General features: G+C 33.7%; 1 non-coding gene across 1 annotated transcript; it reads left to right on the forward strand.

Moving 5' to 3' along the window:
• Positions 1–13,593: 13,593 nt before the first annotated feature.
• Trnaq-uug (transfer RNA glutamine (anticodon UUG)) lies at positions 13,594–13,665 on the forward strand. Its single transcript has one exon. It is a non-coding gene; the product is annotated as a tRNA-Gln (tRNA).
• The last annotated feature ends 2,409 nt before the right edge of the window (positions 13,666–16,074 follow it).

Raw genomic sequence — 16,074 nt, forward strand, 5'->3', positions numbered from 1 at the left:
AACTAAAAAAAAAGGGAAGAAAGAAAAAATATTTTACACTTAAGGGCATTGCATTACCTTCAAAACATTTTTTTTTTTTGTATTTAGGTAAATTTTGTTTTTCTTTGAAACAATAACATGCATACCTATATATTTCAAAATCAATAATTTACTTTCAAAATTTAATAAATATTGCTATTTTTTAAAAAATTCAAAACATTTAGGAAATTTTTCAATTTTTCTTAAGAAATCTCTAGAGCATTTTTGTTTTTGCACTTATTTAAATTTTTTTCCTAAGCGATCACAATAATCATCTCCAAAAATCTGTGCATTCATTTGCTTACATATTTGAAAATTGTCTGTGATTAATTATGTAAAAAATCGTATTTTTTTCTTTTAAATTTGTTTTTGAAGGTATAACATGCTGCAAACATTCGAGTAATTTATGAAATGCTTATCCAGTGCACAGTTTTGTTAAATATATTATCCTGACTGCAAAAAGTATTACTTTAAAACTATCTTTAATAGAAAAACATCTTTAGGAATTCTAATGACATGAAAACACACACACACTCACACACACAAAAAAAAAAAGAAAAAAAAACGATCATCGAGAAAAAGCAATTTTCAAGTTTTTCTTTTGCATAAGAGCACATAGCGAGCATGACCTAAAACTATTCATAACTTTTTAAATATTTGAACTAAAGCGATGAAACTTTTTCCCTGTGTCCGAAGTAATTTTCAGTTTTGAAATAAGCAATAAAAAATCTTGATCGCTTAGACAAAACAACTATGTTTTAGTGAAAATATTATATTTAATAGTAAAATATTCAATAAAAGTAAACTTTTCTTGAATAACACCACAGACTGAGAATTTCGAACAAAATCTTAAGAACCCAAAGTATCCATCGAAAATCTAAGATCTTGGGGGGGGGGGGGGGGGGCAATACCTGGCATACCAGAAACAAGAGCGGTTCCTCTTCTATATTACTTCAAAGCTCAAAAAATCTCATTCAATACGTAGAAAGTGCTGCTGTGTAATTTAGCAGTTCTAGGAAAAGAAATAGAAAAAAGAATGCAACCACCCTCCTTTTTGGACAACAAAATAAGTGAATCGCTTTTCTGGCAGAAGCTCTTCTCAAAAGTAAACTATTATTATATATGACTGATTACCTAACACTTTCATGTGATGAACTGAAGCTGTAAAGTTACGCACAGTACTGAGGGGATCCAGTTTAGTTGTGTATGGGGTCACTATTAAAATATGAGCACATCAACCAAAAAGCTGCAGGGGGGGGGGGGGGTGTCAGAGGTGTATTTATCAGACAAAAATAGTTGAACTCTCTTTCGCAGAACTCTTTTCCGTGCCTCCTCGAATACCCACCCACCGGATCCGGCTTGGGAAAAAAAAGGTGTCCCGTGCAATTGCTTATATAGATTTAAACTATTTTTTTTTTTTTTCAGTAACCCAAGAAAAGAAACGATCCGTATCAAGGCAAATTAGTACGCAGAATAACCAGTCAGTAATGATATTTAATCTTTGCATGAAGAAAATAAAACCATAAGGACGTTTCATAAATCTGGCGCCGAACAAACACTTCTCGAATTAGAGGGAACGAGAGATGGAAAAGAAAATTATTGAGGCCTTTGCGCAGTTAACGACCGAACAGAGCAACTGTAGTTTGAATAGCCCCCTTCCTTCATCACATTAGTCAGGGGTGTCCATCCCCCTCCCCCCCCAAGTTCAATGGCGCAAATTCCACCCCAAAATTTCTCGCAACCATCTTTTCCTTTTTTAATTTTTTTAACTCTCTTTTTGTTTTGATATTTTTTTCCATACTTTTATTTATATATTATTTTTTTTAAATTTTTATTTTAGTTTATTTTTTAAATTTTATTTGATTTATTTTTCTAATATTCCTTATTCAATTACGTTTTTAATGTTTTTCATTTATTTAATTTTAATTATATTATTTCTTTATTAGAAAAGTTCTGTGCTATGCCAATGACATACACACACACACACAAACTAATTTTTAAATGAAATAAAATATAAACAGAATAAAATAAATTTAAAATAAATCAATAAATTTAAATAAATAAAATTTTAAAAAAATAGAAAATCCACCCCCCCCCCCCTTTTTTGATGGATCAACTTGCGCCATAATCCCCCCCTCCCCCTGTGTGCACCCCTGCACATGAGGACTAATTTATCAAAAAGAAACATATCAATTTTCCTAAAATTTTCATGAGGTAGAAAAAACGAATTAAGCTAACAGCATTATCGAATTCTCTGGGTACGTAATTTAACACACATAAAAGATTCTGTCCCGAAATTTTCGTATAAAAAAAAATCAAGGAGATATCGCCATTTCAATTTTGTAAGTGTGCGCTTTTAAGCAAAACCTGTTTATTGATAACTCCAATTTCACCTAAACTTAAATATATGGCTACGTCATATCCTTATATCGAAGTACTTAAACCTAAAACTAGTGGATTAAAAGGTGGAGATGTTAGATATGTCCTCTAGAAAAAAAAGTTTTCGTTCTGCAGGTTCAATCAAGATATGTTCGAAATGAAAATTGAAGACGACGGATTTGTTATGTTTTGATCGAAAAGTTTAACTTTACCCTTTAATAAACTGAGATTTGTTTCGTTTGGACAACTAGAGAGTAGATGGTTCTATTAAAGAAACATGAAATACATAGAAACAGCCAAAAAAATGAATTTTTCTAAAAAATGGATGCCGTTCCCTTTTGACAGATTTCTCCTCATTTATTGAGCACCAATAAGCATTTCGTTTTGTAAGAAAAATTGCTTCAAAATTTATCCATTAAAAATTGTTGAAATTGGTATAAATCTAAAAATGTATTCAACATAAATTGATTTTGAAATTTTGAGTAAATTAAGCACTAGTTTACTGTTGCAAAATACCTCAAAGACCAAAGTGGATGCTATGCAGCCTGGGGCAGTGCCGGATCTAAAGGGGGTAGGAGAGCAAGCCGGGGTTCTCGCCCCGGGCGACAATTTCTGGGGGCGGCAAATCCGAGAGGTGTTTCCAGGGGCGGACTAGCCCGCCACGCCGGCTCAACGGCCGGTGCCCCCCCCCCTTGAGCGAGTCCTTGCGCCCTCGAACCTATGAGTCATCGTTTTCTTTTGCGCCCTCGAACCTATGGGTCTTCGTTTTCTTTTGCGCCCTCGAACCTATGGGTCTTCGTTTTCTTTTTGTACCCTCGAACCTACGCGACTTTTTTTTTTTCCCCTGTGCGATACTTCCACTCCCCCCCCCCCCCGCCCTCGAATTTGCAAGCCTTCTATTTTTTTTTTTTTTTTTTTTTTTTTTTTTTTTTGCACTCTTGGGAGTTCAGGTTAGCACCCTCTTGGGTTTACCAGTTCGCCCCTGGGTGCTAAACAAAAAAAAAGAAAGTAATCCATAAGTTTATTTAATTGAAAGGATAAAAATCGTAAAGGTGGGATTTTATGCTTTCTCGTGTCTTTTGTTGTCAATTGAAATTTATTAGTCGAGTCATTCATTTCTAAAAACAGTTGCACTATTTTACAAAAGAAGTCGGTAAAATGGGACGGCGAGCAGTAAGCGACTCTTCACACAGGAATTTTTATGTGCTACAGAGTGGGATAGGTAAGCACTTTTAGTGGGTCTAAACTGGAACGCGTGTACTATGCACTTAAATAGTTTCGTCTCTCAGTAAACTTAAATATTGATTTACTAAATATTTATTGCTTCCTCGTTGATCAACTAGCTCCTGATGTAGGTTCCGTGCTACCACCAATAGCGATATATTTTAAGGGCGGCACATTATACGATTTCTAAGTAAAGTAAAAAGAAGAATGAATAAACTTTTTCTCCTCGGGATAATAATTAAGTCATGCTCAAAATCATACAATAGTTTTCCTTTAGCAAATTTTCTAAAGCATCCTTTTTGACTTTTACAGGTTCATCCCACGGGGGGGGGGGGATGAGCCTGTAAATGATTATGGAGACATTTACAAGCTCCAGCGAGTAAGCATTTGACTTTTCTCATAGGCATGAATAGGAGGGAAACAGCCCTGTCCCCAAATTAAAAAAAGAAAAACAAAAAGAATGTTAATTGTGTTCTGTAATTTCATTGTTATTTTTCAGTTGCAAGTAAAAATTTCGAAAACAGGATTTTCGCTGACATTAATTTCTTTAAGAAAAGATTATAAAAGTGTACAGTACCTAATTCTTTCTTCATTCGCTTTAGTTCTGGATACGAGGTAAATTCCAAAATAAAAGTGAAATCCTTTTCCTTTCGAATTTGCCGTCCCCCCCCCCTGAAGTTGCCGCCGGGGAAAGAACCCCGGTTGCGAAATTTACACTATGATCAACCTCTATAAAGATCAAAAGTATTTAGAAAATAATAGCTTTTAAAATTCTTATAAACCTCAGTATCTTTTAATAAAGTTATTATGATTGGCTTTACAAGGGTTACATCAGTATATCGTCACCTCAGAGCAACAGTGGGACATCTTAAGTGTTATTTCTGGGATTAGATGTCTTACTGTTGCTCTGAGGCGACGATATAGTGCACTAGAAATAATTACAAACAAAAACTGACTATTGAAAGTAAAAGCGATTCCTTTCCATAATATATTCCGGTATTTTGTAAGATAAAAAAAAATGTAGGTACATATACTATACTGCCGTGTGCAGGTAAAGGGAAGTAACTGCACATTTTTCATTTTCTTGCATTTTTGTCATCTGTTGTACGTTATCTTTATTGCACATGCTCGCTTATTTGGTTTCCGCTGAAAAAAAAGCACGAAAAAAAAACGTCTATTTCCAACATTTTCCTATTGTTAGTATTGAATCCACCACATTTCTTCAAATATCTCGAAAACTCATTTCTGCAGATACTGCTGTTCACCTGCACCCGACTGTGTAGTAAATATATACAGTGAAGCACCGTTTATACGTTTTTGAAGGGACTATATGAAAAAAGCGTACAAACAAAAAAACGTATAATAGGTATAGGTTAATGTGCATTAGACTTTGCAAGGACCAATTTTAAAAACGTATAATTGATAAAAACGTATAAAAGAGAAACGTATAAACGGTGCTTCACTGTATAATGGCATTTTTTAAACCTTATCACAAAAGCTATTTCACAATTACTATCAAATTGCTTAAGAAAACTTGGTTAAATACAAACAACTTTGCTTCCTTTATGCCCTGTAATCCCTATTATTATTTAACCCTATCCCTATTATTATTTAACCTCTAATCCCTATTATTATTTAACCTCTAATTGTTATACTAACAGATATTTTCCGTCTTAAATAAAGTTCCGAAGCAAGAATAAAAGTTGATGTAAGAGCTCTTAAGGTAGCAATTAAAGTAATGAAATATTTTAGATTACAGTTACATTTTACTTATTTATGGTGTAGCTTAGTCGAATGGAAAATCAGGAAATTAGTTTCGTTATCCATTACGAACATTCTTTTTGTAAATAGCTGTGCGTAAAATGATGCATGAGGTTTGTTAATAAATTGGTGCAGTTATTTGAAAAATATGCGCATTAATAATTATTACGCACCAAATGTTCATAGATACAGATAAGCCTTCTCTTTATACGTGAATGCAGAACAAAAAGTTAGAAAAAGATGCTTTTTTTTAATAATAGAGGAACTTTATAGTTACTGACCATTTGAGAGGCCACATAAGTATGTTTGAATTAATAATGCATAAAACAGTTTCACATACATAAAAATTATGTTTTATGATAACATGGTAATGTATTTATGAGTACAAATTGTTTTCAAACGCTTTTTGCATTTGTATTCAGATAAAAGTCAACAAAAAATACAAGGTGAAATACTGTATAATTGGCTGCCTTATTTTAGTTATTGGCTATATTTAAAAATATTAACAAACTTGAACAAAATAACTGGAACCCTATTATTGGTTTTCGGCATCTCTCCACGTACGTAGGTACAGGTAACTTCGAACGTATGGAAAGCGGAAACTATCCATTTTGACCATACCCGAGTTAATTATCACGAGTATTCTCGTGACGTTTATATGTACATACGTAAGTATCTGTATCAAATAACTCAAGAACGTTGAAATTTCGAAAATAGGGTCTTTTGGGGGATCTAGTTGAGCACATCCCATTTTGGTTGTATTTTGATGTCGTTCTGATGTCATTTTTGAAAAATTGACGTTAATATCAATGAAAGCTAAACATCCCAGAGAACCCCGCTCCAACTGTATTAATTGGTTTATCGGTTTAATTGCCATGACAAACCGTGGGAATTGGATAGGTCACTTCAACCTCCACAATTTTACCACAGAACTGAAAGGATGGAAAGTCTCGAGTCTCAGAGCTAACTGCTAGCAATCGACCCCAGGACATTCGAACCCACGGATCTTACGAAGACGTACTCCGCAAGTTCAAATTTTCATTAGTTTCTTTTGTTTTTGATCAAGAGGAAGAAACGTGGTTATTCATGAGGCAGTGAGAAGCAAAGGGATGTAATAAGACAATTTACAGCTTTGAATCTTTTACGTGCGTTTGCTTTTCACTGCCTCCATATGTAAAAATCATCAACAGCAACGATTAAAAAATAAGTAATACATACAAATTTACTATTAATACATAATACGAATTCATATTTCGCCAACTCATGCATGCACGTGTTTCGCAGTTATAAGGCCAAAAGCCTTCGGCTGTGGGTATATCCATGAATTCATATCTTCTTGCGTTGAAAAAGAGTTGCTTGTAACCTCGAAACATGAGCATGCATGTTTTTTAGAGTTTTGTGCAGGATTCTAAAAGTCCTTCATGAAATTTATTTTTCAAAGCATTAAGGTAGTTTTTGGTTAAATTAAATTGATGCCAAAGAGACAACTTCTGATATAATTCTGGAATCCTTAAGGAACAAAACATTAAGGTAAGAATTTGCCGAGAAGGTTGCAACTGGTTGAGTTGTCTCCAGTGCGTAGAAATAGATTTATCTTTGGTGTAAACTCAATATACGTGTCTGCAATTTTCATTGAAAATATCACTATCTCATGAAAGTCATGATCAACATTATATAATGTGCATTGAATCTCCGATCACGTATTTGCAGTTTTACATTTTGACTATCAGTCATAAACGTGATAACTCGTTTTCAAAGACACTTTTCCAGAAATAATAAAAAGATTCATTTGATCATTTCATTTGATTTGAATATTTATTTAAATATGTGACGCTGCATAATAAAGGATTAATACTGCACTCATAATTGTTAACTCATTTTTAAAAGGGATCTAACGTAAAATGTTTGCCAAATAGATAATTTGATTCTCCAACTTTAAAAAAAAAGTGATACTTATAGTCGTTTGAAATATTAATTTCACATACTATACTCTTAACGTGTATTTTTCCTCTTCATATTAATAAAATTTCTATTTATGGTAATATTACTTGATACTATTTCACGGTGCAACAATATTAGAACAAAATTCATCTGAAACTGCATCAACTGAAATGAAAATCAAATCAATGTAGATATTGAGGAAAAGATCAAATATTATTTTAACCTATCGCAAGTCACATTAAAATGAACTTCAGCTTTAAAAAGTCAACAGAAGGTCTTGGTTATTTCTATCAGTACACATCTCACAATCATATCCCATCACGGCTGGGCTCTCCACTAAAAATAACCATTGCCATCTACATCAACCTTTCATACCCACTCGGATTTAGAATATGAATAAAACTCAATCTAAATAAATATTTTGGGATGAAGTCATGACCGACTGCAACCGCATGACGCCATGGAAAATTGGAGATTTCACCAAGGGAATTCTGTCAATATTCAATGCACTCCAGCTGTTTAGCTTTAAACCTTTGGATTAATTGTCTCATACATAAACAGTAAAAATGGTATGGCTCACATTCTTTATTGGAATGAGTGAACATAAATATTGAAATAAAATCAAAGTGGACCTGTCTGAGAAAGAACGTGGTAATAATTCGTAAGGTGAAGAAATCATTGAAAGAAACGAAATAAAACACGTACATTTAATTTATTTTATCTGAATGATTGTGTTTTGACTGCTCATCTCTTTATTTGCTTGAGTGTCTGACGTGTTGAAAGATTTTAGGGTCAGTTCATATGAAGCTCGCGATTTGTTTCAACACAGCTCCAAGCAGCCCCGCCCCGAAGTTAATTTTTTGGGCGGGTGGAAACTTTCAATCTGCCGAATGGAATCCCAAATTTTGCCAAATCGTCAGACAAAATTTGCCGAATGATGATAATTATTTCCGAATGGAAGTCCAAATTTTGCAGAATGATGATAATCCTTCCGAATCGTCAGACCAAATTTGCTGAATAAGGAAATTTTTGGGAGGTCCCAGTGACCTCCCGTGACTTATGGCTCCAAGGCACGTCAGTAAAATAGTAAGCTATCCCAGAACCCCTATAACTCGAGAGAGCCTCCACTATAGGGGCCTTACGCAATCCCAACGAACATTAGCTCTGCTATCGCGTTACTGCTTGTAACCTAATGGCTTCCCTAGCTCAAGCGAGACCGTTATTTTATAAACGAATGTGACAATGAAGTTTTTAGTGATTATATTAATTATAAGTAAAATGCTGTTAACGGTCTCTGATTAATGCATTGTAAGATAATTTCAGCATACTTATATCGTTGAAATAAAATTAATGTTTTATAAAGCATAAAATTCAATTTGTAAGATCTCTAAATTTGATCGGGAAACTACATAATGATTTTATACCTTCATGTGAAAATTTAATAAAATGGCCTTAATCGTATTAGCTTATTCAGAGACAGAAACGTAATTTATTGAAATTGATTGTGATACATTTGCTGTTCGTCGTTGCTATTTTTACTCGATATCGACTCAAGAAAGACTTGTTTAAAAAGAATGATAGAAAAACGTTTTTTATCTTCTTACAATGACGTTCTTTTTGGAGAAAAATAGAAGAAAATATATTAAAAAATGAGAAAAGTTTGAGCTTCGATGTTTCCCTATAACTGATTAACAAGCCCCAAGTAAAGAATTTATATGAAACAAAAAAAAAAAACATCTTTCAGTATGTTAAGTACGTGAACGTGATGAATTAAACAGATGTTTTGTCGAGGATGGGCTTAATCTGCATGGCAGCAATCCCATAGAAACCATTTTAAAATAAGAGATTAAAAGCGGTTGGCAAGCAATGTCTCCTCCTCTTTCCGGAAAAAAAAAACTCACGTTATCAAGGAGCCTCGCTCTCACTGAATTCAAATCAACCTGATCTGTAAATACGTACAAATGACAAAAACTCAATTGTTATTGGAGCCATTTCACAACAGCATGCTGGTGATAATTAGTTGAAGTGGGGCCCTGTGGGGTCCCCCGGATTGCTCGTCCCCGGAGCCGTCCCTGGTTGAAGCTGTTTTGAAATCAACAAACATTTCATGCGAACGCTCTCATTTCATCATCGCGCGATAAAACCGGCTATTGACAATTCTGATGCACTTGGCAACTTACAGCGTGTGAACGAGCCCTTAGAGATCGTCCTGGAGACATTATACTAACACTCCCCCCCCCCCCCCCCGTCTTCTTGAACTAAGGAATCATCAACATGCTATCCGCTATCTGAAACATACCTATAGTGATATTATTAAAAACACGCAGTAGGCCAAAACGCACTTTCACTGGAGCAAATCAGATTTTTTTTTTGCTGGTCTGTCGGGGGGGGGGGAGTTAGGGAGTGGAATTCTACCCCCCCCCCCTCCGGCTTAGGAAAATTAATATATTTGCATGAAAGTGGGCTTAGTTTTTTCAGAATTTTGGTATAATTTATATTGAGTATATACTCTTTCCCCCTACCCCCTCTCAAGAAAAATTCAAAACGTCGGGTTCTTCCGGTTTTTCAGAATACTTCATCTAAAATCATAACAATCAAATAAAATTCCCCCAATGACCTGAAGTAAACTCTAAAATAAGTTCTCATTGCTTCTACAAACTAAAAAAAAAAACCAAAACGAATGATATGTTGGAACCAAATACTTAATATCACCTTACAAACTCTAGAAAAATATTACAGATAGCATTAGAAAATAAGTGTGATCTCCGCTATCCTATTTTATCAACAACAACCAAACTCCTGAAAAGAAACTCCGTTCTCAGTGTAGAATCCGAAGTTTTTGCAGCCATTGATGTTTTATTTTAAGTACAAGCACTTTTGCATAAATTAAAACATAATGTCGAATACAAAGTTTTCAACATGATTTTTGAACCTAATTCATTCACGAAGAAAATAGCAAGCATTGCATTCGAACAAGTGTGTGACGAACAATAAAAAACTTTTAAAAAATCAAGTAAAATGTCTTACTTGAAAAACTGTAGCTTGTTGTCATTGGTCCACGGTTGAAGCAATCGAATGTAACATAACATTTACATACCACCATAATTAAGATAAACGAAAAGGTAATTGTGATAGAATAATACTTCAGCATTTCGGTCAGTGAGATCATGACTATTGAGTTCTTACGCCAACCCGCATCCTCTTAGTGTAAATTGAAAGGCAGAATAATATACACTTTGTCGGTTCAGTTTTCTCATTTAGCTCAATGTAAAGTGCAGAAATTTAAGAAAAGTTCATCCAGAACGAGGGAAGGAATCAAACATTCTTCCACTAGTACACCACCCACTTCGCACACAAGCGAATCTGATTTGATTTGAATACACACATTGAGGTCTTGAGCGAATACATTCAGCCGTCTATTCTATTCTATTCTATTCAAGAGTCACAACTGACTACAACTGTATTTATGTCGAGGTCTGCATACTAGTGCCTTGCCTCCATTATTTTATATACCGATAGATGGCAGCACCATCACCGGATCGAACAGTTAATGAGAATTTAGAACTAGTCCAAGAGCTAATAGCTACCTGGTACTAGCACCCCCAGAGGTATCGTTTCACTTGGAGGACATTGAGACCACGAGCATATTTAACGTCGCCCAGTCCCCTTTAATGACGACGGTGGGTCTTCGACCAGCGGGGATCGAACCCGAGCCCCTCCGGCCCCGAGTCCAATGCCCTACCGATCAGGCTACCACGGCCCCATTCAGCCGTCTAGGCTCACAACAATGTTATTCAGTAGTGCTGCCACCGAATTTTTACATGCACTTAAAGTCTGGAGGAAGATTTAAGGTGGAGTTATCTAATTTAAACAATATGGATTGAGACTATTTTACACTGGTCTTGTTAAGAGAAATAAGATTGGCAAATTTTGACTCTATTTTAGAATTTACTTTATTCTAGAGAATAACGGTTAAGACCTTACATAATACTGTTTAAGTGCTTTTCGTTTTTCCTTTTTGTACTTTATAACAGCTTATTAAATATCGCTCATTACGCCATTATAGTATTATCAGCCGTTATTCATATTCAGAGTCACTACTGACTACAACTGTATTTATGTCGAGGACTGCATACTAAGCGATCAGCCGTTATATTAAGTAAGTAATATCACCCATCGTTAGGGATTGCAATACCGGTATACCGGCATATCGTATACCGGTATTTCAAGCGATTTTGAAATTTCGTAATACCGGTATTTGCTGAGGAAAATACCGGTATTTTCGGTATTAGCTGAAAACAATGAATAGTTTTAAGGCAAAAATTTTCAATTTAACTTATTAAATATCTACTTATATTTTAAATGTACATTTATTTTCTCATGTTACAGAACCGAAATCAATCTATTGATGTAAAAATTTAGCTTCAAAAGTATGAAACAGTAGAATATCATTAAACAAAAGTATTTTGTGCACCATGTACTTATTTGTTCCATTTCCCTGATCGCTCATTTTCCCTTTTGGGAAAGTTAATTTCGAGTATAATTTTGAATGCCCCTCCCCCCATTTGTCCGATGAACAATTTATTCAAACCATCAATTGCAGGAATGCTTTAAGATTTTTTTTCTTAAATATTTTTCTCAACTGTACTATATTTTGATAAAAACTGTTTTTGTTAGCATTACAAACGGCAATTTGTTGGCACCAGTATTGGTTTGTTCTGAAGTCTCGCTATTTGGTTTCATACTTGGCAAGATAATATTTAGAAATTATATATTGCCTTGAAAATTTGCATAGAGGAGAAGCATAAATCTGTTCCATGAATTCAAAGATATTTTCAAATATTTACATAATTATAATTGCAAAGAATTTTGAAAAGAAAGCTAAAACGAATGTATAAGAGAAACCAACAACATCAAATTTAGTCAAGTTTAACGTAAATCTCATACCAAAAGGCTAATAAAAAGTAAACACAAACCCATCCTGCTTAAGAGAAAATGATGTTAATATTGGAAAAGTATTGTCTCTCGGAAAGAAGCTACAGCTTTAAGTTAAAAAACAATAAAAATAATAATAATACACAGAATACAAAAGAAACGCACACACATAAAAGTCGTTTATACAAAAATAATATGCAACTGACCGAATTATTTGATGATAAAAGAAATCTAAACAATTACAGGAGGTGTATCACGCATTGTTAACAGTACCACCGACCTGCGTGAATTCAGAAAGATTAGTTTCAACTGTAGGAAAGTTGAGCACTAAAATGATTTTCAGGCTTGGAAACTGTTCAATAGATGCATTTTGTTTTTTACTAGCATTGATTTTTTATTATGACATTTGTTCCTTCATTTTATATTTGTTCACAATACGTTTTCATAATAATACCATTTTTGTACAAAATTATGAAATGTGGCAACGAAACAATACAATATGTTTTGAAGCAATTTTTGAGAAATTTCAAATACTGGTATTAATACCGACATTCCGGTATCACGTTTTAAAAATACCGAATACCAGTATTGAATTTTTGGTCCGGTATTGTAATCCCTACCCATTAGTGAAAACTTAGTCATTTCAAAACTTATTAACCATTCTAATAGAGTAGTCCCCTGTTCGCTTCGCTCGCCAACCCCTGTGTTCGTTACGTTGGCTAGGAAGCCGTTTTTGACAGTTGGTGAAGACCATTCATTTGGTGATGGGCTAGATAATAATTCTCAAAATTTGGTGACAAACTTGGTGAGTGAATTTATATTTTCATAAGTGGTAAGAACATTTTTAAAACCCTTATTATACCACAAACCCTAACACTAACAACACAACATTACATGGAATATAATTGTCTATAGTTCCTATTTCTTTGGACTTAATATGTAGAAAAAAAAAAAGACTCATCTAAAGAATCAATATTTTCTTGGTTGTTTGCCTATTGCTTCTTAAACTGTTACTTGGTATTTATATTCTTAAACTAAACTGTTTTGTGCCCTTGCCCTCTTCGCGCGATTTCAAACTACCTAGATAATGTTTTGTATACTTAAAAATTTCATTTTAGTATCTTTCAATACGCTCTTCAGTGACTTATACCACTTGCATCTGTATTTAAGCAACGCAAGCTTACATCTTATCTGTTTATTTTGAATGCTAATAACGAAAATCGTTACTCTTCCTCTTCGGAAACGCTTCGTTCGTCATCTCATGATGTCTAGTGGTTAGAGCATATTGCTCACCTGCAGGTATTCCGGGTTCGAATCCCGGCCTGAGATGGAAGTGGTTCCATGGTGTAATGGTTAGCACTCTGGACTTTGAATCCAGCGATCCGAGTTCAAATCTCGGTGGAACCTTCTTTCTTTTTCCCCCTCTTAATATTTCTGTTCCTCTTAATTTATTTTGCTCTTCAAAGAAGGGGGGGGGACATTTTCTTAAGAATCGAATACGATTTAGATCTTATTAGAAATAAACAGCGGTATTTTTAAGAAGCTATAACTGGAATAGGAACAGAAAGAAAGGAAATCCAGTTTGTTTTCAAATAGAAAATGAAAAAGAGAAAAGAATACAAAGGAAAAAAAAACATATATTCAGAATTGCAAATTTTTTTAGTTAGACCAATTTTAATGATTTCAGAAACAATCACCAAAATATGCGTTAACATAAATATTCTCTCATTTTTGTCAAAATTTCAATCTTTTTACCTTGGAATTTCATTTTATTTATTTATTTATTTATCATCATTATTATTTCGCTTTAAAAATGGAATTGAATAGTTAAAAGAACTTCTTATATTTAGGACATTCATTTATTTATTTTTTTGTTTTTTGCTTTTCGATTTGAGATGGGGGCGCATTTCGTTAGCTTTTTAAAAATATTTAATACTATTTTGAAATAAAATAATAGCTGTCAGTTACATGGTTTCATTGTTTCTGCTTATAAACGTCGTTGAATATTTTAGCGAAGATGATATTTATTCTACAACTAACTAGCAAGATCATAGACTAAATGAAAATGAAAATAAATATTGCAGTTAACTTTAATAGCTTCTCAACTTTTAAAAATGATCGTAGTTTATATACTCAGCTCTGAAACCTCGGCGATTCGAAAAGAGAAATGTTTAGATTTTGAAACACTAACTAATTTTAGAGGCTTTTTCCGTTTCATTGTTATCCTAACTCTAAAAATATAAGTACAATTTACATTTTTATAGTTGCTATGTGAAATATGTGTGATCAAAATGATGTAGAAGAATATGAATACGTCTGCATGTAAATTTCAGTTCTCGATTCTGTATAGCTTTTATGTGCTCAATAATTTATCTAGGTATCACTAGAAAAATTGCCATCGCTTTATCTCTCATTTATACAATGCTAAACTGGGGTTTCCAACTAGCAATCTGCTAAACATTTTCACAAATTATATTAAAATAACAATATTAATAAAATAAACGAATAAATAGTAATAAAATAAACAATTGCAATAATAACATACGCAAATTAGCAAATAAAGAATTATATTAATAATAACTATTTTGCACCGCTCACTTTGCTCGCAAGCCCCCTACTCTCCACGCTCGCTAAGCAGGCTCTGCTTACCATTCATAGTTTAATGGTAATTTTTATCAAATCCTGCTCTAGTTTTTGCATGACTCATATAGTATTAGTTTTCAATTTTAAATTTTGCAGTTTGACTGGGGATCTAAACTGTTGTGGAAAGGTAAAGCGCAGTATCTACAAATCTTTAATTTCTAATTTTCCATTTTTCATTTTGTCATCTATTGTACATTAGGTTTATTGAACGCTCGTTGCATAGTTTGCTTCCGCTGAAAATAAAGCACGAAAAAAGAGTCAAATTCCAACATTTCCTTGTTATTTGAATTTAATCCGAAACGCGTTTTATCAAGTATCACAAAAGCTCAATTCTGCAGATACTCCTCTTTACCTTCCCACGACAGTAAAACATAAATATCTGACGCATGCTAAACAGGAAAAAAAACACATTATTGTAAAGTGAGTTTTTATTTTTTCAAAATAAGTAGCAATTGAAAGAGCATAGTGAAACTTGTTTCATGACGCATAAATCATTTGCCCTCGTTCCAACATTATCAAAATGCAAGGTTTTTAAGTTGAGCAACATTTAGTAAAAGGCCCCAAATTTTGCAGGAACTGGACACTTAAACAGCCGTTGTAGCTTCTTTCACATTTAAAGATATCGACATTCTGATCACCGCTTCCAGATCCTTCCATTTCTTGTTAAATTTGGAGACTTTTCTTAAAGTGTCGCCCGAATTTAAGACTTTATATTTTGATTAAGAGGGACGAGGACAAGTGATTTATTCGTCAAAAAAAATATATTTCAGTATTCTCTTTCAATAGCTACTTATTATTATTTTTAATTACACTATTCGTGTGGTTTAGTATCATATGTGTGGAATTTTTCGGTGTGTATTTGGAGATTTAAGCAGTCCATGCATGCACTTAAGTAGAAATGAGGGAGCTTCTTTTGTAACTGGAAAGTGACCGCTTCTTACATTGTTATAATTTCTAGTTGATGCATTTATCAGTTTCAAGATAAAACAAGAATTACTTATTTGCTTATAAGGAGATCTGTCGTATCTCGTAAAATAATGAGAACGACCGTCACCTGTGTCAATAATATATTAAAGGGAGCATCTGTTTTACTGGTAGAAAAACCAATCAGATGAGGCAGAGCGATGCCCAGGACCTGATTAATAAATAAATCGACTACTCCATGACCTAAGG

Source organism: Uloborus diversus, chromosome 10 (genome assembly GCF_026930045.1).
Source record: "Uloborus diversus isolate 005 chromosome 10, Udiv.v.3.1, whole genome shotgun sequence".
Lineage (NCBI taxonomy): Eukaryota > Metazoa > Arthropoda > Arachnida > Araneae > Uloboridae > Uloborus > Uloborus diversus.